Here is a 27348-nt window from a genome sequence, read left to right on the forward strand (position 1 = left end):
AGCAGCACGCATACTGCACAATCAACCAGCACACGCATTTCACAGACACACTGCACAATCACACATTAACATTCAACACATAGCAATAGTTTTTAAAATGCTTTCTAAGTGCTTCAATTAAAAAAGTGCATATAGAAGGTTATTTCATTTCATATGTTCATGAGTCAGTGATCAGCATTAAAAAGCTGGACAGCCCTGGGGATGAAGGTTGCCTTCCTCCTCTGTGTCCGGCAACCCGGACAGCGGAGTCTGCGTCCTGAGGCGCCACTCAAACTCAGGAAACAGGATGTGAGAGGGGTCCTGAAGAATCCTGCGTGTTAACTTTAAAGACTGTTGGTCGCATAGGGCAGTGAGAGTTCGGACGGGCTGCTCAATTATTTTTGAGCAGACCTTGACCACATTCAACAGGCGGTTTCTGTTTTGCAGGGTGATGGAGTGGAACCAGCTAGTGAAAGAGAAGGTTATTACATTTTCAATGAATGCGTAGTAGAATGTAGTGAGAATGTCTTTGTTAATCCCAAATGACTTCAGCTTCCTGAGTAGGTACTGTCTCTGATGGCACTTTTTAAGGATTTCCTCTATGTTAGAGGAAAACCTTAGCAGGTTGTCGAAGGCTGTTCCCAGGTATTTGTATACCTCCACTATCTCCACTGGCTCCTGCTGGATGATAGTGGTGGCTGCCTCAGCCATCTGTCTCTGTTGGGGGGAGAAAGTCACAATCATGTCCTTGGTTTTGCTTATATTTAGCTCAAGACAAGACTTTTCACACCATACTATAAAGTCCTGCAGGGCTGAGCTGTGATGTTGTGTGTGGCTGGGAAGAAGAGACAGGAGAACTGTGTCATCAGCAAATTTTACAAAGTGGCAGTTTGGCTGGGTGGATCTGCAGTCATCAGTGTAGAGAATGAAGAGAAGTGGGGAGAGGACACAGCCTTGTGGAGAGCCAGTGAAGGTGAAGAGGGTGTCGGACAAGGTGTGGTTCACCAACACCCTCTGTGATCTGTTGGTGAGGAAGTCTATAATCCACAGAGTGAGTTGGTGGTTGAGGTGGAAGCGGGTGATGAGCTTCTCAGCCAAAATATGTGGCTGCATGGTGTTGAATGCTGATGAGAAGTCTACAAACAGAAGTCTGGCTGTGGCCTTGGGGATTTCCAGATGCTTATGGATGGTGTTTAAGATGAATATTTTTGCGTCATCGACACCCCTGCCAGCCTGGTAAGCAAACTGCAATGGATCCATCATCGAGCCAGTTGCCTTGGTGATGTGCTCCTTGATGATCCTCTCCATGGCCTTCATGATCAGGGAGGTGAGAGCCACCGGTCTAAGGTCATTCAAGACCTTGGTGGTGCCCTTCTTCCTGTGACTTGCATGTTTGGCATGTAGGAGATAACAGATTCAATAAGCAGATTTGGGTTCTGGAGAAGGGTCTCAACCCAAAACGTCACCCATTCCTTCTCTCCAAAGATGCTGCCTGTCCCGCTGAGTTACTCCAGCACTTTGTGTCTACCTTGGGTTTAAACAAGCATCTGCAGTTCCTTCCTACATTGGATCTATGTAACACCTGTAGCCTGGGGGAGCTTCATGGGAGAATACTCAGATGCAAATTGGTGTGGAGCCAAAAATCAATTTGTTAAAATGAATAGTTTAAATCCTAAAAAATAATTGTTCTGAGTTTTCAGACACAGTTCTATTTCAGAAAGGATACTTCTTGCAGCAGTATCAAGCAACTAACCACACAAATGCAGTACGCCAGCAACAATTAGAGTTACAATTGTAAGATACTTTCCCCAATGACTCCAATCTCAACATGCAATCAAAGAACAAGCCACATCCACAAAACTGTTGCTTTAGAAGTGATGCTGTCTGAGTTGCTGCTGAGAATTGATTTATGAATGCCATTTGTACATATCATGGCCACATTATTCTTGTCATAGTTTCACGCTGGGACTGGGGACAAGGATATCCCAATGAGGCAAAGCATCTTTGTGAACAGAGTAACGCTACATGTCAAATTGATACAATACTTTCCTTGAACGGATCCGATTAAGTGCCTAGTATTGGGTGTTAGAGAAGCACAATGATCTGTAACATTTGCTTACCCGTTTTTCATTGCCAATCACATTGATAGCCGCTGCATGTACAAAAAGGAGCTTTCACTCTCAATATTGTTTTCCTTCCAAGCGTATCAGCAACTAAATCTTTGACCAGATTGTGAAACAGTAAGTGATTGTTGAGTCTTTTTCACCAAACTACAATACTGGGTAGTAGTAAGCTAAAACCTACACTTATAGCCATGATAGTGGCCCAGGCTTAGTTAATGACACTGTGGAATTACCAATGAATATGTTGCCTCATGGCTTTGGTAACCTGGGTTCAATCCTGACCTCTAGGGCTTTGTGTGTGGAGTTTGCACAACCTTTCTTTGAGGTTGTGGATTTCCTTCCACATCTCATAGACGTGTGAGTTGGTAGATTAATTGGCTGCAGTAAATTTCTTCTGGTCGGCAGCTACAGTAAGTAGTTAAATCTGAATGGAGTTCATTGAATGTGGGGAGAATAAAATGGGGAGAGGGGAGGGGTATGTGTAGAATTGGTGTAAATGGGCTCTTGATGGTTGGCACAGTCTCGATGGGCCAAAGGACTGGTTTCTGCTTTGTATAACTCCCTACAAGTGTAGGATTACTATATGTCAGCACTGATGGTCAGACCACATTTAGTAAGCTGAAGCTTGTAGTATATGGCTCTTTATGAGTGTAAGAGGGTGCATGATGTGTCACAGATGAGTTGGGCTGAACGGCCTGTATCAGTGCAGTTTGATGTTCAGAGCTTGACATGCTCATTGAACGCTTCCAGCTTATGATTACCAATGATTTATAGTAAACTCAGCAGAGACAAACACCAGGCAGTCTTTATTCACCTTTGTTGATTGAGAGGCATGTAGTGGGGAATTCACTTGCTCTATTTCAAATAATACAACATGTCCTATTAAATCCATATAACACAGCCAGGGAGACATTGGTTTAACTTTGTGAGATAGTTATGTGCAGCAGCACAATAGACGTCCCCATGTGGACACTCTGTTGAATTGTTGCATCACGGCCTAGTTCGGCAACTCGAACGCCCAGGAACGTAGGAGTTTACAAAAAGTGGTGAACACAGCCTGGTCCATCATGGGTACAGAACTCACCACCATCAAAGGGATCTACAGGAGTCGCTGCCTCAACATGACACCCAGCATCATCGTTGACCCACACCACCCTGGCCACGTTCTCATTGCACTCCTGCCATTGGGAAGAAGTGATAGGAGCCTGTAAAATGTAATGTACAGGTTCAGGAGCAGCTTCTTCCCAACAACCACCAGACTATTAAACACTACGATCTCAATCTAAACTCCATACAACGTAGACTTGGGGGGCATATGTTGTCGTATATACTTCATACTACTACTACTACTACTACTAATAATAATAATAATAAAAATATTAATAATAATAATAAACATCAATAATAAAAACATTAATAATAATAATCATCATCATCGTCATCATTATAAAACAGATTATAAGAATTGTTATTATTATTATGATTGTGTGTTTTTTCTATGTACTGAATTTCTTTTGGTTGGTTATTATGGTGTTTATAGAGTACTATGTTTACAGATTTGTTGTGCTGGTGCAATTAAGACTTTAATTGTTCTCTTTCAGTACATATGACATTAAAACACTTTTGACTCTCGTGACCCTTGACTTGATTTATTGGTGTGAAAGTAGCCCACAGCTAATTGACATTAATCCATCAGCAGCCCACTTTGCAATTGATAATACTCTGAGAACCAGGCAGTGAAAGGTGATAGGCTTGGTCCCGTTTAATACTGCTCCCACCAAATTAGTTTTCATCCCCAGTGTGTGCTGAGCATGTCGGTTGACTTGGATGTGTACCATAAATTATCTGTTGGAAATAATAAAAATACAGTAATGACCAGGGAGCAATACCAGCCTTGTGCAAACACCTACCTCATTCACAGTGAACTCAATGTAAGGCATGCTTCAAGCCAAAGATTTCCAATCTCAGCTTGTCTGAGGTATCAGTGCCTTGCTCGTTGGGGTTGATTTCATTCTGAGCAGATAATCAGTGTTAACGCTTCAATGAGGCAAATTACTGAGAAACAATCTCACCTTTTCAAACTGCACCTTCTCTGCAATTATTTGAAGAAGAATAGAGTTCTCTCAGCAATTTGCAATATCACAAAAACAATTACAGTTGTGCACTAGCTTTCATCCACATAATTTAAAGACAAGGGTTAAAGTCATGTTTAAAATGTAGGTAAACAGCAATGAAATAACACTAGTTCATTCATTTTTTAATGGTATATACAAGAGAATTCTCTGTGCTCCAGACAATATTTACCCTTGATCAATGTCTCGAAGAAAGGTTATCTAATCATAGCTAAAAGCAAATTACTATTGAAATTGGATGTACCTAATTACATTATTGCTGTTAGCAGGGAATCTACATTAGAAACAGTCACAAGATTTCATAACAACATGATTGGCTCTGGGCATGAAATGTGCTAAAAAATGTAAATTGTTTCTGCGTTTGTTGGTAGTAACCAAAGATTGGGATTGGTCTCCATTGCCAGTTAAGCTGCAATATTTTGAGTTAAGTTGTTTACTTTATAACTCGTGTAGGACAGAGGCACGTGAAAGGCTAGATGTTGGTATGGAGGGGTGTTATGGGAAAGGTTAGTGGACAGAATAGGCAGATGAAAGGTGGAGAGCGAAGAAGGGTTGGTTTAAACTGCATGTATTTTAATGCAAGGGACCTGACGGGTAAGGCAGATGAGCTTAAGGCATGGATAGGTACGAGCGACTGGGACGTTGCAGCCATGACTATAAACTGGTTAAGGAGGGGCAGGAGGGGGGGGGGGGGGGGGGGGGGGGGGGGTGGTTAAGGAGGATATCATGGCTGTGTTCAGAGTGACATTACAGACAGTTTGTCTAGAGAGGCTATATAGGTGGAGCTGAGGAACAAGAAAGGGATGATCACCCTGCTGGGGGTGTACTACAGAGCCTCGAATAGTCAACGGGAACTAGAAGGTGAAGGTTTCAGGGTTTCAAGGTCGGTTTATTGTCACATACCAATTAAGGTACAGTGATATTCGATTTACCATACAGACATACTATAAAAAAGCAACAAGCCACACAACTACCTAAAAGTTGTTGGGGATTTTAACTTTCCCAATATAGACTGGGAAAATCATAGCGTGAAGGGTTTAGATGGGGTGCAATTCCACAAAGGTGTTGACGAGAGTTTCCTTAAGCAGTATGTGGTGGCCCCCACACGTGTGAGGGCAATGCTGGATCTAGTATTGGGAAATTGTGAAGGGCAAGTTAATGAAGTGCGTGTGGAGGGGCCTTTTGGGGCCAGTGACCACAGTTCGATTAGGTTTAAGATAATTATGGATAGGGACGGAGAGGGTCCACATGTTAAAGTGCTAACTGGAATAAGGCCAACATTGAGGGTATGAGAGAAGGTCATGCTCAAGTTGATTGGAGCAGGTTATTTGAGAGGAAAGGAATATCGGCCAAGTGGGATGTTTTTAAAAGTGTACTGAAGAAAGCTCAGGATGTGTCTCCGTTAGAGTGAAGGGCAAAGCAGGAAACGTAAGGAAGCTTGGCTGACCAGGGAAATTGAGACATTAGTCAAAAAACAAGAATGATGCATGGGACAGGTATAGGCAGCTGGGTTCAAGTGCATCCCTGGAGGAGTTTCGGGAACTAAGGATTAAACTAAAAAAGGAAATCAGAAGAGCAAAAAGGGACCTGGAGATAGCTCTGGGAGGTAGCATTAAGGACAATCCCAAAGATTTTATAAATACTGTACATAAGGGGGCAAAGGGTAACTAGAGAGATAGTGGGACCTCTCAGGAATCAAAGCGGTCACCTCTGTGTGGAGCCACAGGAGATGGGCAAGGTCCTCAATGAGTATTTCTCCTCTGTGTTTACCAAGGAGAACAACAGTATGACGGAGGAAATTGGAGCAGTCACTGGAAGTGTCTTGCGAGCAGTCAGGGTTACCGTCGAAGAAGTACTGAAGGTACTGTCGTGTTTGAAGGTAGACAAATCTCCAGGGCCTGATCTGATATATGCGAGGACATTGCGGGAAACTAGAGAGGAAATTGCGGCAGCCCTGGTTGAAATTTATGAGTCGTCCTTAAATACAGGAAAGGTGCCGGACGACTGGAGGGTGGCAAATGTTGTGCCTCTTTTTAAGAAGGGCTGCAATCCAAGGAGAGATGGCTGAATGGGTAGAAAATTGGCTCCATGGAAGGAAGCAGAGGATGTAGGTAGAAGGTTACTTCTTGGACTGGAGGCTTGTGACTAGTGGTGCGCCTCAGAGTTTGGTGCTGGGCCCGTTACTGTTTGTCATCTATATCAATGATTTGGATGAGAACATACAGGGCAAGACTAGCAGGTTTGCTGATGATACAAAAGTGAGTGGTTTTGCAGATAGTGAAGATGGTTATGAAAGATTGCAGCAGGATCTGGATCGATTGGTCAGGTGGGTGGAGGAATGGTTGAGGGAATTTAATGCAGAAAAAATGTGAGGTGTTGCATTTTGGGATCTTGAACAAGCGCAGGACCTACACAGTAAATGGTAGGCCTCTGGGTAGTGTTGTAGAGCAGAGGGGTCTAGGAGTACAGGTGCATGGTTCCTCGAAGGTTGAATCGCAGGTAGATAAGGTGATCAAAAAGACATTTGGCACTGGCCTTCATCAGTCAGAGTATTGAGTATAGAAGTTGGGAGGTCTTGTTGCAGTTGTATGAGACGTTGGTGAGACTGCATTTAGAAAATTGTGTTCAGTTCTGGGCGCCATGTTATGGGAAATATATTTTCAAGCTTGAAAGGGTTCAGAAAAGATTTACGAGGATGTTGCCAGGACTGGAAGGTGTGAGCTATAGGGAGAGTTTGAGTAGGCTGGGTCTCTATTCCATAGAGTGTAGGAGGATGAGGGGAGATCTTATAGAGTTATACAAAATCATGAGAGGAATAGATCGGGCAGATGCACGGAGTCTTTTGCTCAGAGTAAGGGAATTGAGGACCAGAGGACATAGGTTCAAGGTGAAGGGGAAAAGATTTAATAGGAATCGAAGGGGTAACTTTTTCACACAAAGGGGAGTGGGTGTATGGAACAAGCTGCCAGAGGAGGTAGTTGAAGTTGGGACTATCCCATTGTTTAAGAAACAGTTACACAGGTACATGGATAGGACAGGTTTGGAGAGATGTGGACCAAGCGCAGGCAGGTGGGACTAGTGTAGCTGGGACATTGTTGGATGGTGTGGGCGAGTTGGGCTGAAGGACCAGTTTCCACACTGTATCACTCAATGACTATGACTCTATAATTGTGAAAGGCTTGGGCTCATAATCATCTGTCTACATGGATTATTTGAGAGGCCATTGGCTGGAGTATATTGTGCCAGTGATCCGTCTTCACTTCGATTTGTTTCATCATTGATTCAAAGTGTTGTTGTGGCAATGACTAAAGAACCAGAGCAATCTGAAGGTCTTGTAAAGCACTTGGTCGGAAGTTTAGACTTAAGGATGGAGTTCACATATTGCATTAGCTACATACAACCTCGCCTTTTGCCCATGGCAGCATTGAAAATAATAATTGGCTTCAGGAATACAGGCAGAAGCTTATTACAGTTACGTCTCATAGGTCAGGAAAGGATAATATGTGTGCTCAAAAGGATCTTAACTCTATACAAAAACTATTGCAGGGAATAAAGTCTTACCTATGTAAGATACAAGGAATTCAACGGTTGTTAATAGTTCTGCCTTGTGAGCTTCTACTTACAGTCTATTGTTTCTGCCCATAAAATGGTTAGTTATATGACCATCCTGAAAGTGGGAACAAACTTCAGGGGGAAGGAATTCTACCATTTTTAATAGATCTGGTCTGTAAGTGACTCTGTATCCATCTCATGTTGTTGACTCTTAAAGCCCCCCTCAGTGGACAAGCAAGTCACACAGTAGGAGGTGACTCAGCAACCCCTTATCAAGGACAATTATGGACAGGCAGTAAATGCTGGCCTGCTAGCAACACCCATGGCCTGAGGAAATAAATTATAAGAAACATAAAGCAACATTATTCATCAGGAGTACAAATATTACAGGCAGTTTACTGTTCATTGGCTCTTTATTGTCATGTATGCACAGCACAGCAAAATCCTGGTGCACAACCCACAAATGCACAGTTGTCATATTCTGATGATGCCATTTACACGTAAAAAGGCCAAAGTCCGGCCCAAATGCTGGAACTAAGTACTGGAGCACCCCCGATCCAGGCTGCTGCAGGTCTGTGACCCGACCTTCATCTCCTCGCCAGACCACCTCTGTGTCTCGGGGCTGCCTCGGTAACAGTTAAAAAAATAAACACGTAAAACCTACCAAGCCGTACCTTCCTCAAACAGTAAAGGCAATTTATTTATTTCAGTCTGTTGCTTCGGCAATGATTAGAGCAGTAACTATTTATTGACAAAATGACGTTTAAAACACTGTCGAAAAATATTTCACAGCTGCTAAAGTACTCTGAGAAAACTGAGGATAATTCTTTATGGTCCCCATCACCATTGGGTCACCTCAGTAGCACAGCTAGTGGAGCTGCTGCCTCAAATTACCGGAGGCCCAGGTTTGATCATGACCTCGGATGCTGTCTATGTGGAGTTTGTACGTTTTTCCTGTGACTGCGTGGGTTTACTCTGGGTTCAGTCTGTGCAGAGTTTGTACGTACTCCCTGTGACCATGTGGGTTTTTTCTGGGTGCTCTGGTTTCCACCCACAATGTATCTCTAAAGTGTAAGGTCTAAAGACTAAGTAATCACCACAAGCAGCTGACATGTGTGTTGTGTGGTGATGGTGGTAAAGCACAACTATCTTGCATGACATGGAGGAGATCTCCATTGTTCCTCTCTGAAACAAACCCGTAGTAGATGTTCCAAGCAACCAGGGAGAACAAAGCATTCTCTTTGGCCTTTCTTCCAAAATGCAACCTGTACATAAGTACGTCACTTCCACAAGTCCGAGTGAAATCTGTGTTCGAATTGCTGAGGTTGGATAATGAATTTGTGACTTTAGACTTTAGATTTTTAGAGATACATTGCGGAAATAGGCACTTTGGCCCACAGAGTCCGCACTGATCAGCTATTGTCCCACAAACTAGTTCTATCCTACACACTAGGGACAATTTTACCAAAGCAAATTAACATACAAAACTGTCTTTGGAGAGTTGGAGGACACAAGAGCATGCGGAGAAAACCCATGAGGTCACAGGTAGAATGTACAAACTGTGTACAGACAAGACCCGTTGTCAGGATTGAACCTGGGTCTCTGGCGCTGTAAGGCAGCAACTCTACTGCTGCGCCACCATGCTACCCTGACAGTCCTGACAACCTGACTTAAGATAGTTTTGTCTAACCAAGTCAAATGAACGGCAATGAATATGAAGAAGGGTCTGAAGAAGAGCCATGATCTGAAATGTCATCTGTCCATTCCTTCCACATATGCAGCCTGGCTTGCTGTGTTCCTCCAGCACTCTGCAGTTTGTTCAAGATGCCCATGTACATCCATAGTGACTGCTATTCTGTGGAAGTCTCCATCTCCCTACCCATTACACATGTCTGATGTTGTAGTACATGGCAAGTGAACTGTTAACTAGTCTTCAGCACTAACTTAGTACCACTGTACGAAAACAACTTGAAACCTGCCATGAAATGGAAGAGGTAGGATGGGGACCCATAGAACCGTTTATATCAATGGTGGAGAGGGTCAAGAGCTTCAAATTCGTGGGAGTGCATATCTCTGAAGAACTCTCCTGGTCCGAGAACACTGATGCAATTATAAAGAAAGCACATCAGCACCTCTACTTCCTGAGAAGATTACGGAGAGTCGGTATATCAAGGAGGACTTCTACTTCTACAGGTGCACAGTAGCGAGCATGCTGACCAGTTGCATCATGGCTTGGTTTGGCAACTTGAGCACCCAGGAGCAGAAAAGACTGCAAAAAGTTGTAAACACTGCTCAGTCCATCATCGGCTCTGACCTCCCTACCATCGAGGGGATCTATCGCAGGTGCTGCCCCAAAAAGGCTGCCAGCATCATAGATACATAGAAAATAGGTGCAGGAGTAGGCCATTCGGCCCTTCGAGCCTGCACCGCCATTCAATATGATCATGGCTGATCATCCAACTCAGTATCCCGTACCTGCCTTCTCTCCATACCCCCGATCCCTTTAGCCACAAGGGCCACATCTAACTCCCTCTTAGATATAGCCAATGAACTGGCCTCAACTACCCTCTGTGGCAGAGAGTTCCAGAGATTCACCACTCTCTGTGTGAAAAATGTTTTTCTCATCTCGGTCTTAAAGGATTTCCCCCTTATCCTTAAGCTGTGACCCCTTGTCCTAGACTTCCCCAACATCGGGAACAATCTTCCTGCATCTAGCCTGACCAACCCCTTAAGAATTTTGTAAGTTTCTATAAGATCCCCCCTCAATCTCCTAAATTCTGACGAGTATAAGCCGAGTGTATCCAGTCTTTCTTCATATGAAAGTCCTGACATCCCAGGAATCAGTCTGGTGAACCTTCTCTGCACTCCCTCTATGGCAATAATGTCCTTCCTCAGATTTGGAGACCAAAACTGTACGCAATACTCCAGGTGTGGTCTCACCAAGACCCCGTACAACTGTAGTAGAACCTCCCTGCTCCTATACTCAAATCATCAAGGATCCACGCCATCCTGGCCACTTACGCATATCTCCCCACTGCCTTCAGGTAGAAGGTACAGGAGCCTGAAATCTGCAACATCCAGGTTCAGGAATAGCTACCTCCCCACAGCCATCAGGCTATTAAACTCAACTGAAACAAAACTCTGAACATTAATAGCCCGTTGCACGTTATCTGTTTATTTATGTGTATATATATATATATATTCAATGGTATATAGTCACACTGATCTGTTATCTATTTATTTATGCCTACTATATTCTGTTGTGCTGATGCAAAGTAAGAATTTTGTTGTCCTTTCTGGGACACATGACAACAAACTTTCTTGAATCTTGAATCTTGAATCTTGAACACAGGAGAATGCAGATGTTGGAATCTTCAGCAAAAAGCAACATGCTCGATACTGTGGTTGCTGGAAGTTGAAATAGTGGTGTAAACCTTGCAAATCATGACAAAATATTTCCAGATGGATGTTAACTCCCCCCCCCCCCCCACCTCACCCCCAAACTGATGCAAAGACAAGTAGTGCTTCAGTTAGCTCCAGATGCCAGTTAGATCAGTTACTCCTCAAAGAACAGCAACATCAGGGCAGCAGCAGATCACACAGCATGGAGCAACATTCTGTAGAGCCTCATTCCAGCTTCTGTTCTGAATGGTAAGTTTCACCAGGGCTGCCTGCCACTCTCGCACGTTATACCCTGCTGCTTAACCAGGTGGTGTCTTTACCTCCAACTGCCAGGGAAAGATATTTTATTTAAAAAAATTAAAGGAGGTTATAGAAACGCACAGCAGGATATGAATTGTTTGCTTTGGTGATGTTGCTTAATTAATCAGTTCCTGTTGACAATGCGAAAGAAAATTAGATTATTGTGCTGAGACAGCTTATCCTAGTCATATATTCCACTGCCTATGTAGGTCGTTCCTCTACAACTTTACAATTGTAGTTATACTGACCCGTTAATTACCAAACTTTAGTGGACAGGTAGAAAATGCTGTAAAACCCATCTAAAGCATTTATAATAGCCAACATTCATGGCCTTCTAACTTTTGCTAAGAACACTGTCCGTTCCCTTCCTTGGCTTTACAGATGCCAATGTTTAATTGTTTAATAAGAGAGGTCTGGGTCCAACTGGAGGTTATCTTAGGAAATGAGATAAGGAAAACCAGCTTTAGAAGAATCTACAGAGGAAGATACGAAATAAGCCTCAGTTCCCTGCTCACATCTGGCAATGCTCTCCATCTGAACCAGGGGCCGCGGAACGTTTTTGAAAGTGGGCGGGCAGAGGCAACACTGATAACTGGCCTTGGGGGTACTCGGCGGGGGAGTGGAGCATCCGAGTGCCCCCCCTCTCACGGTGGGGACTTTTTAAAATTTGTTGTATTAAAATCATGTTTTAGTGTATTGTAGAAGTATGATTTCAATGTTTTTTGTTTGAAGTATTCTTAAGAGGTAACTTTTTAAGGGGTAGCTTTTTTCACACAAAGGGTGATGGGTGTATGGAACAAGCTGCCAGATGAGGTAGTTGAGGCAGGGACTATCCCAAAATTTAAGAAACAGTTAGACTGATACATGGATAGGACAGGTTTGGACCAAAAGCTGGTAGTGTAGCTGGGACATGTTGGCGGGTGTGGGCAAGTTGGGTCGAAGGGCCGGTTTTCACACTGTATCACTCAACACCCACATTATACCTCCACCATCCATGAATGCTTCAAAATCAAGTGGTCGAGTTTTATTGCTATATACTAAAGCATAGAAACATAGAAAATAGGTGCAGGAATAGGCCATTCGGTCCTTCGAACCAGCACTGCCATTCAATATGATCATGGCTGTTCATCTAAAATAAGTACCTCTTTCCTGTTTTTTCCCCATATTCCATGATTTCATTAGCCCCAAGAGCTAAATACAACTCTCTTTTGAAAACATCCAGTGAATTGGCCTCCACTGCCTTCTGTGTCAGAGAATTTCACAGATTCACAACTCTCTGGGTGAAGAAAGTTTATCCTCATCTCAGTTCTGTATGGCCTACCCCTTATTCTAAAACTGTGTGACCCCTGGTTCTGAACTCCCCCAACATCGGGAATATTTTTTCCTGCATTTACAGTAAATGAAAATCTAGCAGGCAAGCAGGACGCTTTCTCCAACCACCCCCATTGGAAGGCATTATCTTCCACCGCTTCTACCCAGTACTTGGTACCTACTTCCAGCAGTCACTCGTTGTCGTCCAGGATGTACCGAGCCACAGCCTGATCCATGCTGGTCACAAGGGCGAATTCAGCAGATAGACTCTCACGGCAGCGGCGCAACACTTCCAACGCCTCCGATGGCCCAGGACTCTTGCACTGAGGCTGCTCCATGGCCGGAGGTGCAGCGAGCGACTCGCCACCCGTCAAACACTAGCCAGCCCTGCTCCCCGTCCGCATCTGCCCCCGCCGCTGCTTCTGCTTCCATCCCTCCCTCCGCCCGGCTCTCCAACACCCGCGGCACATGCAGTTGATATTAGCTTTGAAATTCTCGTTGATCACAGAATTTCTCACGACAGAGCATGAGAAATTCTGTGATGAGCGTGAGAGCGTGAGAACTGGGCAAAGTGCGTGATACTCACGCTCAATGTGTGAGAGTTGGCAACTCTGATATTACACTTCTGTTAGTGTTTAGTCTCTCACTAAATCTATCAACAGGATTGTGACACCTTGACCATTTGTCAAATATTTGCAAATATTTCCTCTTCAAATACTTATCATTTAAAAATGATGTTGCAATGCCTGCATGAATAACCATTGAATCACTGAGTCGAGTGTGGTGGACCACGGAATGCTGTTTAGACTCAATGTAAATAAAGTGGCTTTAAATTTGGCACCACTGAAAGTCATGGTATTTCCTTGCTGACATCCCACTATTTGCTCCAGCGGAATATAATTCAAAATCTGTGAGCCTAATTTAAGTTTATCCATAACTTATAGATGTACTGACTGCTGCATCAAGACCTGGAATGGCCATTCTAATGAACTGGAATGCATGAGGTCTAAGCCCAAACCATTATGGTCACTGCCCTACCCACCATATAGTCATCAATAAGGTGGCATCTATCCTTAAGGATCTCCACCTTCTGAGCTGTACCTCCTTCTTGCTACTACCATTGGGCAGGAGGTACAGAAGTATGAAGTCCTGCTAGACGTTTGGGGCGGCATGGTTGCTCAGCTGTAGAGTTGCTCCCTTACAATGCTTGCAGCACCAGAGACCCGGGTTCAATCTCCACTATGGGGCTGTCTGTGCGGAGTTTGTACGTTCCGCCCGTGACCGTGTGGGTTTTCTCTGAGATATTCAGTTTCCTCCCACTCCAAAGACGTAGAGATTTGTAGTTTAATTGGCTTGGTAGAAATACAAATTGTCCCTAATGTGTGTAGGACACCTCTTGCATTACCATGGGTTTGCTTGTTTTTTAAATAATTGTAGATTGGCTTCATGTCTTTATTTTTTGCATTCTTTATTCTATTAATTCTCTTGCAGAATTGTACATGCAATATATGTATGATTTATGTTTATGTGTTCGTTTGAATCAATATGCTTGTGATGCTGCTGCAAGCAACATTTTAATTGTACTTGAGAGGGGGATGGATGTGTGAGAGGGGGGTGAGGGGGGGGGGGGGAGAGAGAGAGAGAGAGAGAAAGAGAGAGGGATAGGGAGAGAGAGAGAGAGATGGGGAGAGAGAGGGGAGAGAGAGGAGGGGAGAGAGAGAGAGGCTGTGGCTTTCTCAGCTCTAGTGGCTGAGAAGTTTTAAGCAGCCTTTCAAGGATTCTGTCGATGGGAAAGGAACAGAGGCAGAGGGGCTTCATAGTTTAACTTATTGTTGGACTGTTGAAACTTTCCACTGCTTTAAAAATTCCTCCATTTAGTTTGAAAATTCCTGGAGAACTCTGTACATTGTCGAGGGAGCAGGGAGCGGCTGCCATTGGCGGACTGCCAAGAGTGCCTGGACATCGAGGGTTTGAAGTGTTTCGGTGCCTTTGTCGCGTTTTTGGCACTGTTTCTCTGCCCTAAAGTCATTTTGCACAGTGCGGCTGCCTGGCTTAATGTGAAGAAGGTGCTTTTGCGTTCGGCAGGACAGGGTGAGCTGCTTCCGATGTGGACGAGTTTGGGAATTTTCGTTCTTCAGCTGGAGGATTTTGTTTTTTGAGGATTGCTTTGGACTGTGACTGTCCCTGGGAATTAATTTGCTGAACTGCTGGGGTGCCGGGAGCTGGTTTGTGCCTCTGTCCGGATGGCGATGGCGGGGGCTCGGCCGAAGGAGAGGAGCTACGAGACAGTGACATCAGCAGCGGAAGCGGGGCCATCGGAATATGAGCCTCATGTTGACTTGGACTGGGACAGTTTTGGTATCTCGGTTCAAACTGGGCCCCAGATGTCAAGGGGAGTAATTATGAAGGCTATGAATGCCCTTCTTGGGAGGGGGGCTATTGTCTCTTCCGAGCTCGAGAGGGGAAAGGTTGAGATGATATTGAAGACCCGGGAGGATGTGGTCAAAGTGTTGGAGAGGGGGCTATCAGTGGGGGGGGTCCATATACAGGTGGACCCATGGGTGTCCAGGGTGAGACCGGTTCTCCTGCGGAGTTGCCCTACATGTATTCCGGATGCGACACTCATTCCACACCTGTCTCAGATTGGGGAGGTGCCGTCTAAGTGCTTTAGGCTCATGCACCCTGGGGGGGGGGGACCCGGAGGAAAAAGGGATTCTCAGTTTCAAAAGGAGGGTGTTTGTGAAGGTGGGGGAGGGGGAAGGCGATGAGGGGAGCTTCGAGGTGGAGTGTAGGGGTCTCCCCAGAACCGTGCGTTGGAGTTGGGGAAAGGCACGGTGTCATGCGTGCGGTGGTTATGGACATCTCCGTAGGGAATGTCCTAATCATGGGGTCGCTGCTAGAACTTCTAGCGCAGCGGCCCAGGAATGCACTGCTGGCCCATCAGGGGTTGCTCGTCATGCCTCGGTGGGGCGGGGTGGAATCGCTGACCTGGCTGGGGCTGCCGGCTCTGCCTCGGTGATCCGGGGCAGCGGAGATAGCTCTTCTGGGTCTGCAAGTTCCGCCTTGGGGACCCGGGGCAGTGAGGGCCCCCGCCCCCTACATCCTGAACCTGTGGGGGTGGCTGAAGGTGAGGCACAGGGGGAGGGTGGAGAGAAATGGGAGCAGCAGAAGAAGAAGAAGAAAAATCAGAAAAAGACCACCCAAGCGAGTCAAAAGCAGGCGGGTGTGCTACTGCCGAGTGCGGAGATCACCCAAGGGGCGCCTGTCAGCTCCAGGGAGGTCCAGAGTGCAACTACCGTGGCCCAGCAAGGAGCTGAGGTGGCTATGAAGGGGGTAGGGAAGGGAAAACGTGCGGGTGGTAAGGAGGCTGGGGGTAGTGTGGAGGAGGAAGACCCTCTCCTTATGGAGGTTACCACACCGCCGCATGCTAGTGGGACAAAAAGGAGGATTGGGACTGGCGAGGAAGAGCAAGAACGTGAGTCCAAAGTTAGGGGGGTGCATTTTTCCAGACCTTCCACCACCGATGTGGTTGGAGGTCAGGAAATGACGTCTTCTGGGTTGGAGGTTGAGCCTCCGCATCAGAGATCTCCCAAGGGTACCACAGGGTCAGGTGATGGGGTAGACCCCTCTGGAGTTGTGTCCTCTGGGCGGGGGGATGTCCTTTTGTCTCAGGGGCCCTCCGGGGGAGTTATCTCATCGCGTGTTGAGCTTGGCTCCCCTGGGGGTGTGTCCTCTGGGTCAGAGGAGGTCTCCTCGTTTCAGAGGCCTACTAAGGGTGTTAGCATGCAGGAGGGTGGGGTAAGCTCCCCTGGTAGTGTGGACCCTGAGACGGGGGATGAGCAGAGTCAGCCCGAGGGAGGGAGGGAGGTCGGGGGGAATAGTGTACCAATCAGTGCTCAATATTAGAGCCAATGGAGGTGCTGAGGTGTGCATTGTACTGCCGGCTGAGTTGGCAGGGAAGAGAAAAAAAGCTAGTGGAGAGTGTCTGGGTGTTGCCAGTGGAGGGGGTGCTTTCGGTGCTGTGGAGGTCGGAGTTATTTCAGGCAGCGATCCTCTTTCAGATTCTGGGGGTGCCAGTTTACCACAGACCCTGGGGGTGCCTCGTGTTTTCTCTTCCCCAGGCCCAGGTATAGAGGGTGAGGACAGAGCGCAGGAGCCCAGCCAGTCAGTGGGCTGCGTGATGCGGATAGGGGCTTCGGGATCCTTCCCCGGCATTGATCCTGGGGGTGGTGTCATGTCGGAGGAGGGGGAGAGTGATGGGGCCAGCTTGTGTGGAGGGGTTAGCGAAATTCCAGAGAGCTCTGGTCTTTCGACTTCTGAAAATGGCCTTGGTGTTGCTGAGTGTGTTGTGTCAGGTGCGAGTAACTTGGACGATAGCCCAGGAATCAAGGACGAGTCTCATGCAATTGTTATCTGTGAGGTGCGGGAGTTTCTAAAAACAAGCCGCACCAACAGGACAAGGATCGAGGCTGCTAAGAGACGGTGGGCTGATCTGCCGGGCTTAGTTAAAACTCTCGAGGCCATTCTTGCCACCAAGGATAGTGATCATCCTGGCTCTGAGCAGTGCCAGCTTAGGGACTTTTTGGAGTTCCTAAAAAGAGAGAGGGCTACAGAGCCCAGGAGGAGAAGTGTGAGGGTTTCAATTTAATGTACCAGTGCATTCACGCTAGCTACTCTAAACTTAAATCGGAGTAGAGCGAGTTTTCGCAGATTCCAGCTTTTATCGGTCCTTAGGGAAGGGAAATTTGCAGTGTGTTTTGTATTGTATTCTTGTATTGTATCCAAATTTATTGTCATTGTCTCGATTTGAGACAACGAAATGAATTTCCCTTACAGGCAGTATCATAAAAAAAATCACAAAAAAATAATAAAAATAAATAATAAATAAATAATAAAACATATTAAAAATAAAATTGAAATTGAATTAAAAAAGAGCACAAACACAGAAAGTCCACGACACAACATAACATAAATGGCACCAAGGTGAGGATGGCACCATAGTCCAGCCAGCCTCCCCTCCGTGTTCATCCGTGGTTTTCTGCAGGAGACGCATACTGTTGTTAATGATGAACCCACCTGGAGATTGGAGTGGGAGGGTGAGGTCTATATGAGTCCTCTTAGCTCAAATTCGAGTGGGGTGGCCATTGTGTTGGCTCAGGGGCCCTCCGGGGGAGTTATCTCATCGCCCAATTTCCTGCCCAATGTTATAAAAGTGCAAGAAGTCGTGCCAGGACATTTGCTCCATCTGGCCGTGAGCCTGGATGGCATGCCGTTGCATTTCATTAATGTGTATGCCTCCAGCTCCGGCACGATGCAGGCCGGCCTAATTCAGGAGGTGAATGCTCTGTTGAGCACTATTGATCAGGGAGAGTTTGTCTTCCTTGGGGGGGACTTTAAATGCACACTTGAGGTGCGAGATCGTTCTGGTACTCAGTGTGCCCCTGCTGTAGCGAAGAAGCTGAGAGGGTTGATTGATTCTTTTGAGTTGGTTGATGCGTGGCGGGACATCAACCCAGACTCCACTGCTTTCTCGCGGAGGAATACACGTGGGGGTCGACCGGGCGGCGGGACTCAGTGGTCGAGAAGCTTGAGAGGGAGCTGATGGACGCAGAGTCTCGCCTGGGTCAGGTTGGAGGTGACTCTTGCGAATGGGGTGTGTTTCATGAGAAGAAGGAAGCCTTGAGGAACCTGCAACTTGAGCGGTCCCGAGGCGCTTACGTGAGGGCGCGGGTCCAGATGCTGCACGATCTGGATCGAGCATCGCCCTTCTTTTTCTCTCTGGAGAAGGGGCGGGGAGCCCGCAAGCAGCTCATGGAGCTGCTCGCAGATGATGGCTCCTCTGTCACGGATCCAGAGAGGATTAGTGCCTTGGTCAGGTCCTTTTATGGTTCCCTGTTCTCCGCAGGTGGAGTCAGCGGGGAAGCTCAGCAGGACCGATTGTAGATAGGGAGGTGGCTGATCTTCTTGATGGCCCTTTATCTTTGGAGGAGTTGACTCGTGCATTGCATCAGCTCAGGAGGGGTAAGTCCCCCGGGCTGGATGGGCTGACGGTAGAGTTTGTGAGAGCCTTCTGGGGTATCCTGGGGGGTGATTACATGTTGGTTCTGGGGGAGAGCCTGGCGACCAGGGAGATGCCCCTCTCGTGGCGTAGAGCAGTTGTTGCCCTGCTGCCTAAGAAGAGCTAACTCCGCCTGTTGAAAAACTGGTGCCCGGTCTCTCTCCTCTGCACAGGGTATAAAGTTTTTGCACGGGCGATGGCAAATCGCCTTGGCTCTGTGCTGTCTCAGCTGATTCACCATGACCAGTCCTACACAGTCCCTGGCCGGTCCATTCAGGATAACATCCACCTGGTCAGGGACCTGATTCATCTAACACAGGAAACTGGTCAGTCAGCTGCGTTTCTGTCTCTTGATCAGGAGAAGGCATTTGATAGGGTAGAGCATGAATAGCTTTTCGGGACGTTGCAAGCGTTCGGATTTGGACCGCATTTTGTGGCCCGGGTCCGCCTCTTGTATGCTGCAGCGGAGTGCCTTGTGAAGGTTAATGGTGCGTTGTTGGCTCCTTTTCATTTTGGGAGGGGGGTCCGTCAGGGGTGCCCCATGTCAGGTCAGTTGTACTCGGTCTGTCTGGAGCCGTTCCTGTGTCTTCGGAGGAGGTTGACAGGCCTGGCCCTACCGGGCCCAGGGGTGGAGTTGGTTCTTTCGGCCTATGCCGATGATGTACTCCTTACGTTCACCGATCCTGGTGACCTGCGGAGGATGCGTGATTGCCAGAAGATTTTCTCGGCTGCATCTTCTGCCAGGATTAATTGGAGCAAGTGCTCTGGACTGTTAGTGGGTCAGTGGCAGGTGGATTCCCTGCCAGAGGAGATGGAAATGTTTGCGTGGAGCACCACGCACCTCCTCTATCTGGGAGTGTACCTGAGTCCCACTGAGGATGCTTGGGCGGCAAACTGGCAGGAGTTGGAGACGAAAGTGGTTGCCAGGCTGGGGCGCTGGTCAGGCCTGCTTGGAGTTCTTTCTTTTCAGGGGAGGGTGTTGGTCATAAACCAGCTGGTGGCCTCCATGTTATGGTACCGGCTGGCTACTCTTGTCCCGCCTCCCATTTTTGTAAATGCTTTACAGATGAAGCTGGTGGACTTCTTTTGGGGAAATAGGAAGCACTGGGTTTCCGCAGCTGTCCTGAGCCTCCCGTTAGAGAAGGGCGGCCAGTCCTTGGTATGCGTGCGTACCCAGGTGGCGGCTCTTCGCCTCAGGACTCTGAGGTGGTATATGTATATAGAGAACCCCCCCAGATGGCATGCTTTGGCCACGTATTTTTTCCGACGGGGTCGTTGTCTAAGGGGGGTCTCGCGGCTCCCGGGGGCGGGCACCAGTTGACCTGCCCTAAGGGGCTTGCCTGTTTTCTACCGGGATGTGTTAAGAGTGAGGAATCTGGTTGTTTTCAGCCAGCGTGTTGCTCCACGAGGGGAGGGGGATGTTGCGGCTGCGGGAGTGGCCAGTCCTCAACAAATCATGGCGGGTGTCGAGGAGAGGTGTGCGCCCAGAGTGGTTTTGAATGAGCTCTTACCCGCTCCGTCAGATCTGCTCATTGGGCCTTGGTTCCGGGATATATCTCGGGCACCGGCTCCACACAACCTGAGCCGCCTTGCGGAGATGATTAGCATGCCGTTTCGTGACGCGAAGAGACGCTCACTGTATAGAATGTTCCTGCACATTCTGCACCTCCTTGCCTTCGTCTCCCGTCCCGACACACCATGGCGGACGGTGTTACCACCTGAAGGAGGGGAAGGTCCCCAGTGGGGGTCCCTCTACAAGGGAGTTGTCCCCCTTTACATTGGGGACCTGGGGTGGAGAGTGCTGCACAGAGCAGTGGCATGTAACAAACTTTTGAGTCGGTTCATGGACTCGTCCGCTGCCTGTATTTTTTGTGGCGAGGAAGAGACCGTGTTCCACATTCATATGGAGTGTGAGAGGCTACTGCCCCTGTATCAATATCTGAAGGGGTTGTTCCTAAAGTTCTGGTTACATTTTAGTCCTACGATTCTTGTGTTTGGACACACGGCAGGGTGTGGGGAGAGCCAAGTGGGAGGGTGGGACCTACCTGTCGGTCTGCTCCTGGGCCTGGCCAAGATGGCCATACGCGGGTCCAGGCAGCAGGCGGTTGATGGTCAGGCGAGAGTCGGCTGCTTGCCTCTCTTTCGGGCCTTTGTCCGTGCACGTGTGTCGTTGGAGAGGGAACATGCGGTGTTCACGGGGACTTTGGAGGTCTTTGTGTGTGTGTGTGTGTGTGTGTGTGTGTGTGTGTGTGTGTGTGTGTGTGTGTGTGTGTGTGTGTGTGTGTGTGTGTGTGTGTGTGTGTGTGTGTGTGTGTGTGTGTGCAGGGTCTGACTGCATTTCTCGAGAATGCGAAGCAGAGTGTGAGGGGAGCATAACTCATGGAAAGAAATGCCCCTGTGCTTTGAAAATTCTGTGCAGCTTGCCGCAAGGAGCAAAGGCATTGTGACGTCACCAGCTGGACTGCAGTTAGATTTGAAAAATATGTCAGTTTGGTGAACAATGTTAGTAAAAAAACTCAGGAAATCATGAATCAAATTTACAGATGAGGGGATTTTTGAAATCATGAGATAAATTTCTACCGGAATATGTAAAAATTTCACTGTTACCGCGTTGGGATTTAGAGGAGATGTGAATTGCACACAAAATGACGCACATGCACCCACACACAGTATTATATAATACTAGACTAAGTGGGACCCGTTGGAGGCTGGTCCCCCAAAGCAATATTCCACTGCTCCACCAATTCCAATATTGGTGGCCAGTGGGGGGAGGGGGGGGCTTTCTGGAGCGCTAGTATGGGTGTTGTGGGCCAAAGGGACTGGTTTCCAGAGGGCTAGTATGGACATTGTGTGTCAAATGGATTCTTGGGGTGGCAGCTCAGTCACTCAAGCCTGATGTGCTGGCAGCTCACTCACGACTGGTGGGCTGGCAGTTGTCTCATGGCTATTCCTTGAAATTCCATTTGAAGCAGGGTACAAGGCAAGTTTTTTGGACTCAGGCAAGTTTCCTATTGTGTTTCAAGGGAGGGGAGGGGCAGAATGGTAACCTTCTTAGACATACAACATATATTACACATGTGTGTGTATCTGTGTGTGTGATCTATTGACCTTCAGCTTAATATCAGAATGGAATTTCAAGAGTCCCACAAGACTTGTGAGCTCCCAAGACCGATCTGCTACCAAGGCAGGGGTTGTTGATGCACAGGCTCTCACGGGCCCTAAATTGTACAATCTGTCCATCAATGAAGATTGCATTGCTTGCTTTAATGATGAGCCCCTAACATAGAACATAGACCTTTGGCCCACAATGTCTGTGCCGACCATAATGCCAAGAGAAACTAATCTCTTCTGCCTGCACATGAACTATTATCCACGCATTTCCTGCATATCTGCATATCAAGAAAAAGACTCTTAAAATCCACTTTCGTATCTTCCACCCCTGGCAGTGCGTTCCAGGCACCCACTATTTCAGTGTAAATAAACGTTCCTCATACATTTCTTTCAAACTTTGCCCCTCTCCCCGTAAAGCTATGCCCTCTAATCTTTGACATTTGAACTCTGGGAAAAAGGTTCTGACTATCTACCCTATCTATGCCTTTCGTAACTTTATATACTTCCACCAGTTCACCACTCATCCTCACGAGTTCCAGTGAAAGCAATCCAAGTTTGTCCAACCTCCTGATAGCTGATGCCACCTAAACCAGGCAGCCTTCTGGTAAAGCATCCTTTTGCACCCTCTCCTCCTGCAGCTAATGATTAAATCTGCCAGCAGCAATGTTCGATATGAACTGCAATGCCTTTGTGCACCATACTGCATGCTCAGTGCCCTCCACTATATGCATGCCAACCGCATGGTGGCCCATGATCCATCTCCGCATTGCACACAGGGGAATGTGTTGCCACCTTGCTATCAATTTTCCAATTCAGATCAATACGCTCTACATGATTGAATTTCCAATCCAATAACTTTAGGATAAGGGCTTTAAATCCCCGTTTATCCCCAGGCAAAGATGTTTCCTCATTTAGATTCAATTCTCATTTTAAGCCAAAAGTCAATTACCTCAGAAGTGTGGTTAAACTGAATCAGTCGTAGTTCCATCTAATCACTTAATCTAGCACTGTCCTTTCTCAATTTTCCATTCCCTACCTTGCCATTTAATATAGCTTCAGGTTTAATAACCTCTTGAAAGCCCCACCTCTGGTCCAAATCCAGACTGTTTTTATGTAAAGAAATTACCTATAATCTGGAACTGGGGAATCTTCCAAACTGAGAGGATTCTTGCCAAAGCATTCTCCCACTGTGAAAAGTGACATGAAATTTAGAGAATAGTTTCTCTTCCTGTCACTGCAGTGTAGCCCCAAGCATTTTTTATCATTCTCTGCCTTTCACTCCCCACTTCCCTTGTTTATCCATTCTCTCCTATTCATTAAGTCTCCCTGCATCATGTACTCTGAGAAACATTGTCAGCTCTGAATAATGGACACACACCTCTGGTTTGAAGCGGCTTAGAGTCGAGTTGATTGTATCATCTTCTTTAGCTGTTTGCTTGCAACTCACGTTTGCTCTCAATCCCTTCTGTGAAATCATCTGTCTAATTGCACGAAGCACAAGAAATGGAACCAGCCAAGTAGAAAATGTGGACTGCATGAGTAACAGCTTCACCTGAAGCAACTGTTAATCTTCCCGAAACTGCTTATTGGAAGGGGACAAATTTGACTCCATATTCTCTTGTTTAATTAACATTTTGTTTAGAGGCTGGAATTACAGATGAATTGGACTTTGGCTAGAATAATCTTTCATGATCGAGAATGCCAGGGGGTGCCGCACGATGGCAGCCTTGCCAACAGTCTGTCTGTCTGTCTGTCTTTTTGTATTTTTTTGTTATTTTTAGTGTGTTTTAAAAGTTTATGTTAATGTTCTTGGGTTGGTTTTATTTGGGGGGTGGTGGAGGGGGTCGGGGGAAAATTTGTTTCAATCTCTTACCTTGCCGGAGATGCGATTGTTTTCCGGATTGTATCTCCGGTTGCACTGCGGCCTAACACCATGGAGCTGGCGGCCTTGCTCGCGACTGACTTTGAACCCCACCGCGGGAGCATGGACTTACCACCAGAGCAGATCCCTTGCCTGGGATCGATGCTCCAACTGCGGCCTGCAGATTTCATCATCGAGGAGCTCGCAGTCTCGGGTGGAGACCGATGTTGGGGAGCTCCATACAATGCAGAAGGTTCGTCCAGCCCCAACCCGGGGTCAGATTACCTGACGCGGAGCTGAGTTTCCCCCCCGATGCAGGAGCTTGATCGCCCCAACACGGAGGGCCCAAACATCACCGGCTACGGGAGCCAAGATCGTCCCGTCAACGTAAAGCTCGAGGTGCCCAACCTAGGGAGGACAAAGAAGGGAAGAGATTGAACTTTTCTTCACATTCCATCACAGTGAGGAATGTGGAGGGGTCACTGTGGTGGATGTTTATGTTAAAATGTACTTTGTGTGTTCTGTTGCTTTTTATTGGTATGACTGTATGGCAAATCAAATTCCTCATATGTTGCAAAACATACTTGGCTAATAAAATATTATTATGATTATGATTATTTCTTTTTTCTCCCTTTATCCATGTACAATTCTTCACCATTCTTCCCCAGGGGCAGCAGAGTCATGCAGCTGTGAGAGGCGCTGCCCCACAGTGCCAGAGACCCAGGTTCGACGCTGACCTCAGGTGTTGCTTGTGTGTGGAGTTTGCATGTTCTCTCTGTGACGGTATGGATTTCTTCTGCATTGTCTGGTTTCCTTCCACATCCCAAAGACGTGCTGCTTTATAGGTTAATTGGTCTCTGTAAATAGCCCCTAATGTGTAGGGAGTGGATGCGAATGAGGGATAACAGAACTAGTGTGAACTGGTGATTGATGATCGTTGTGGACTTGGTGGGTTGAAGGGCTTTTTTCTTTGCTGAATCGCTAAACTAAACGGAACTAAAACTAAGATGCTGCCTGACCTGCTGAGGTACTCAAGCACTTGGAGTCTTTTTTTTTGTAAACCAGCATCTGCAGTTCTTTGGTTCTCTCTAAAATCTATAGAATGTTGAAAACAGATTCAATTCATCATAAAAGGGGGAAAAAAATTGAGACAAAAAATAGATCGCCCACTACACTCAGAGGCTGTGGGACTCAAGTTTACTGCAGTATTGTTACATACATGTTTATTGATACAAGCAGATTTAACGACTGCAGGGATTAATACAATGCTTTGGAGCATTGGAAGTAGTTAATGAGTTTGTATCATGATTCAAATCTTAAATTGACTGGTAGAATCCACATAAATTAAGCAGTCGAAGCTATTGAAAAAGAATATCTGGCCAACATGATCATGCTGGGTACAAGTTGTCAACCACCCCTGATTATTTTGGAGGCTGTGAAGTGCTTTCAGAATTGTTAAACAGATAAAAGGGCCTGCAAATTCGAATGCGTAGTCCAATGTTTTATGCATTACCAAAATAGATTTAATTAAAATGTTGACAGGCAAACACAAATTCCTACCAATAGACAGCTTCTGACAACCATTATTAATGTAAGAAGCAGGTATATTCCATGATGCGTGTATGATGCACATAAGTTTAGTTTAGTTTAGAGATACGGCATGGAAACAGGCCCTTTGGCCCACCGAGTCCACGCCGAGCAGTAATCCCCCCACACTAGCACTATCCTACATGCAAAGGACAATTTCATTTTGTTTTACTGAAAGCAAATTAACCTACAAACCTGTACGTCATTGGAATAAGGGAATAAGGGGTCTCTGATGCTGTAAGTTAGCAACTCTACTGTTGTGCCACCGTGCTGCCCAAAGATGCACGCATATTTCATGATGCACGTGTGCACAGAGGTTGTCAGCAATGCAACGAGCTTCAAATGGAGAGCTTTGCACATTTTGATATTACTTGCGCAAACCTCTTCCTCCTGCTCCTTTGTCATGTGGGAGGAAATAGAACACCCAGAGGAAACCCACCTGGTCACAAAGAGAACCTGTAAAGTCCACATAGACTGCACCGGAGGTCAGCAATAAACCACAGTTGCTGGAACGGTGAGGCTGTGGTGGGATCCAACAGCAAAGAGCTGCTGAGGTTGATTCCCCCGTACCAAATACATGTGGATTGGGAGTTCATTGACTCTCTGTACTTTGTTACTAGTGTACAAAAGAGTGGTACAATCTTGGGCGATTCAGAAGGGACGGAGGAGAGTTAAAGAGATCGCAAATGAATTAAGGTAAATTAATATAAAAATGGGTGTTTGATGATCATCATGGATTCTGTTGGCTGAAGGTCCTGTTTCCCTTTTGAATTTATTTCTGACTTTAGTTTAGTTTAGTTTAGAGATAAAGCATGGAAACAGGCTGTTCGGCACACCGAGTCCACACCGACCAGCGATCCCTGCACATTAACACTACCCAACACACACTAAAGACAATTTTTACACTATACCAAACCAATTAACCCACAAACCTGCACATCTTTGGAGTGTGGGAGGAAACCGAAGATCTCAGAGCAAACCAACGATGGGGAAAACGTACAAACTCCATACAGACAGCACCCATACTCGGGTCTCAGGTGCTGCAAGCGCTGTAAGCCAGCAACTGTACGGTTGCACCACCGAGCTGCCCCTATGACTCTTTGAACATTGGGACAGGCTATTCAAAGGGCTCATATGTGTTGCATAAGTTTTTGAAAGTGGCATTGCATTAAATTCCATTAAATGTGCATTTGGGATGCCTTGCTCCAAATAGATCTCATACAGGAGAGCAAAACTGTTGGTAATATGATGGCCACTAGAGGTCATCAGTGTGCTTTACAATTTACATAGTGCAGTTGCACCACTCGACCAGAGTCTGCTGTGGACTCGTCTTTACTTTCTGTTGCAAAATGCCACTGACAGCTCCTCTTCAGAGCATTCTTGCAAGTTCTCCCCTGAACATTACTCCTCTTGCCGACTATTCCCTCTTTTCAATCTTCATCTTCCCTCTTTCTCTTCATCTATTGAGTAGGACCTGTGGACGTGATGTCTTTAAGAATCCAGAAGGCCTACGATTTAGTACAATGGAAAAGGTTAGCGTGCAAAGTTGGCCATTATACCCTTGGAGCCTGCTATGTCAGTCACTTCGATTAAGGTAGATCCTCTTTCAAACACCATATTTTTACTCTTGTATATATATATATATATATATATATGTACAGTATATAAAATTATGAGCGGAATAGATGGAGCAGACAGTCAGAACATTTATCCCCAGGGCGGAAATGTTAAAGACTAGTGTGCATGGCTTTCAAGTAAGTGAGGTAAAGTTTGAAGGAGATGTGTGGGGCACATTTTTTTTAATGCTGATGCTGGTGGGCGCCTGAAATATGCTGCCAGGAGTGGTGGTGGAAGAAGATATGTTTAAGAAGTGATGTTTAAGAGGATATCAGACAGGCACATGGATATGCAGGGAACAGAGGGATGTAGACT

The 27348-nt window shown here is 46.4% G+C and overlaps 1 long non-coding RNA gene across 1 annotated transcript in view; it reads left to right on the plus strand.

Moving 5' to 3' along the window:
- Positions 1-11319: 11319 nt before the first annotated feature.
- Positions 11320-27348, plus strand: part of LOC129703324 (uncharacterized) — a 33637-nt gene continuing 17608 nt past the window's right edge. Inside the window, exon 1 of the long non-coding RNA XR_008724542.1 lies at positions 11320-11437. This is a non-coding gene — a long non-coding RNA (uncharacterized LOC129703324). The remainder of the gene's footprint in view (positions 11438-27348) is intronic.

The sequence above is a fragment of the Leucoraja erinacea genome, chromosome 14 (genome assembly GCF_028641065.1).
Source record: "Leucoraja erinacea ecotype New England chromosome 14, Leri_hhj_1, whole genome shotgun sequence".
Classification (NCBI taxonomy): Eukaryota; Metazoa; Chordata; class Chondrichthyes; order Rajiformes; family Rajidae; genus Leucoraja; species Leucoraja erinaceus.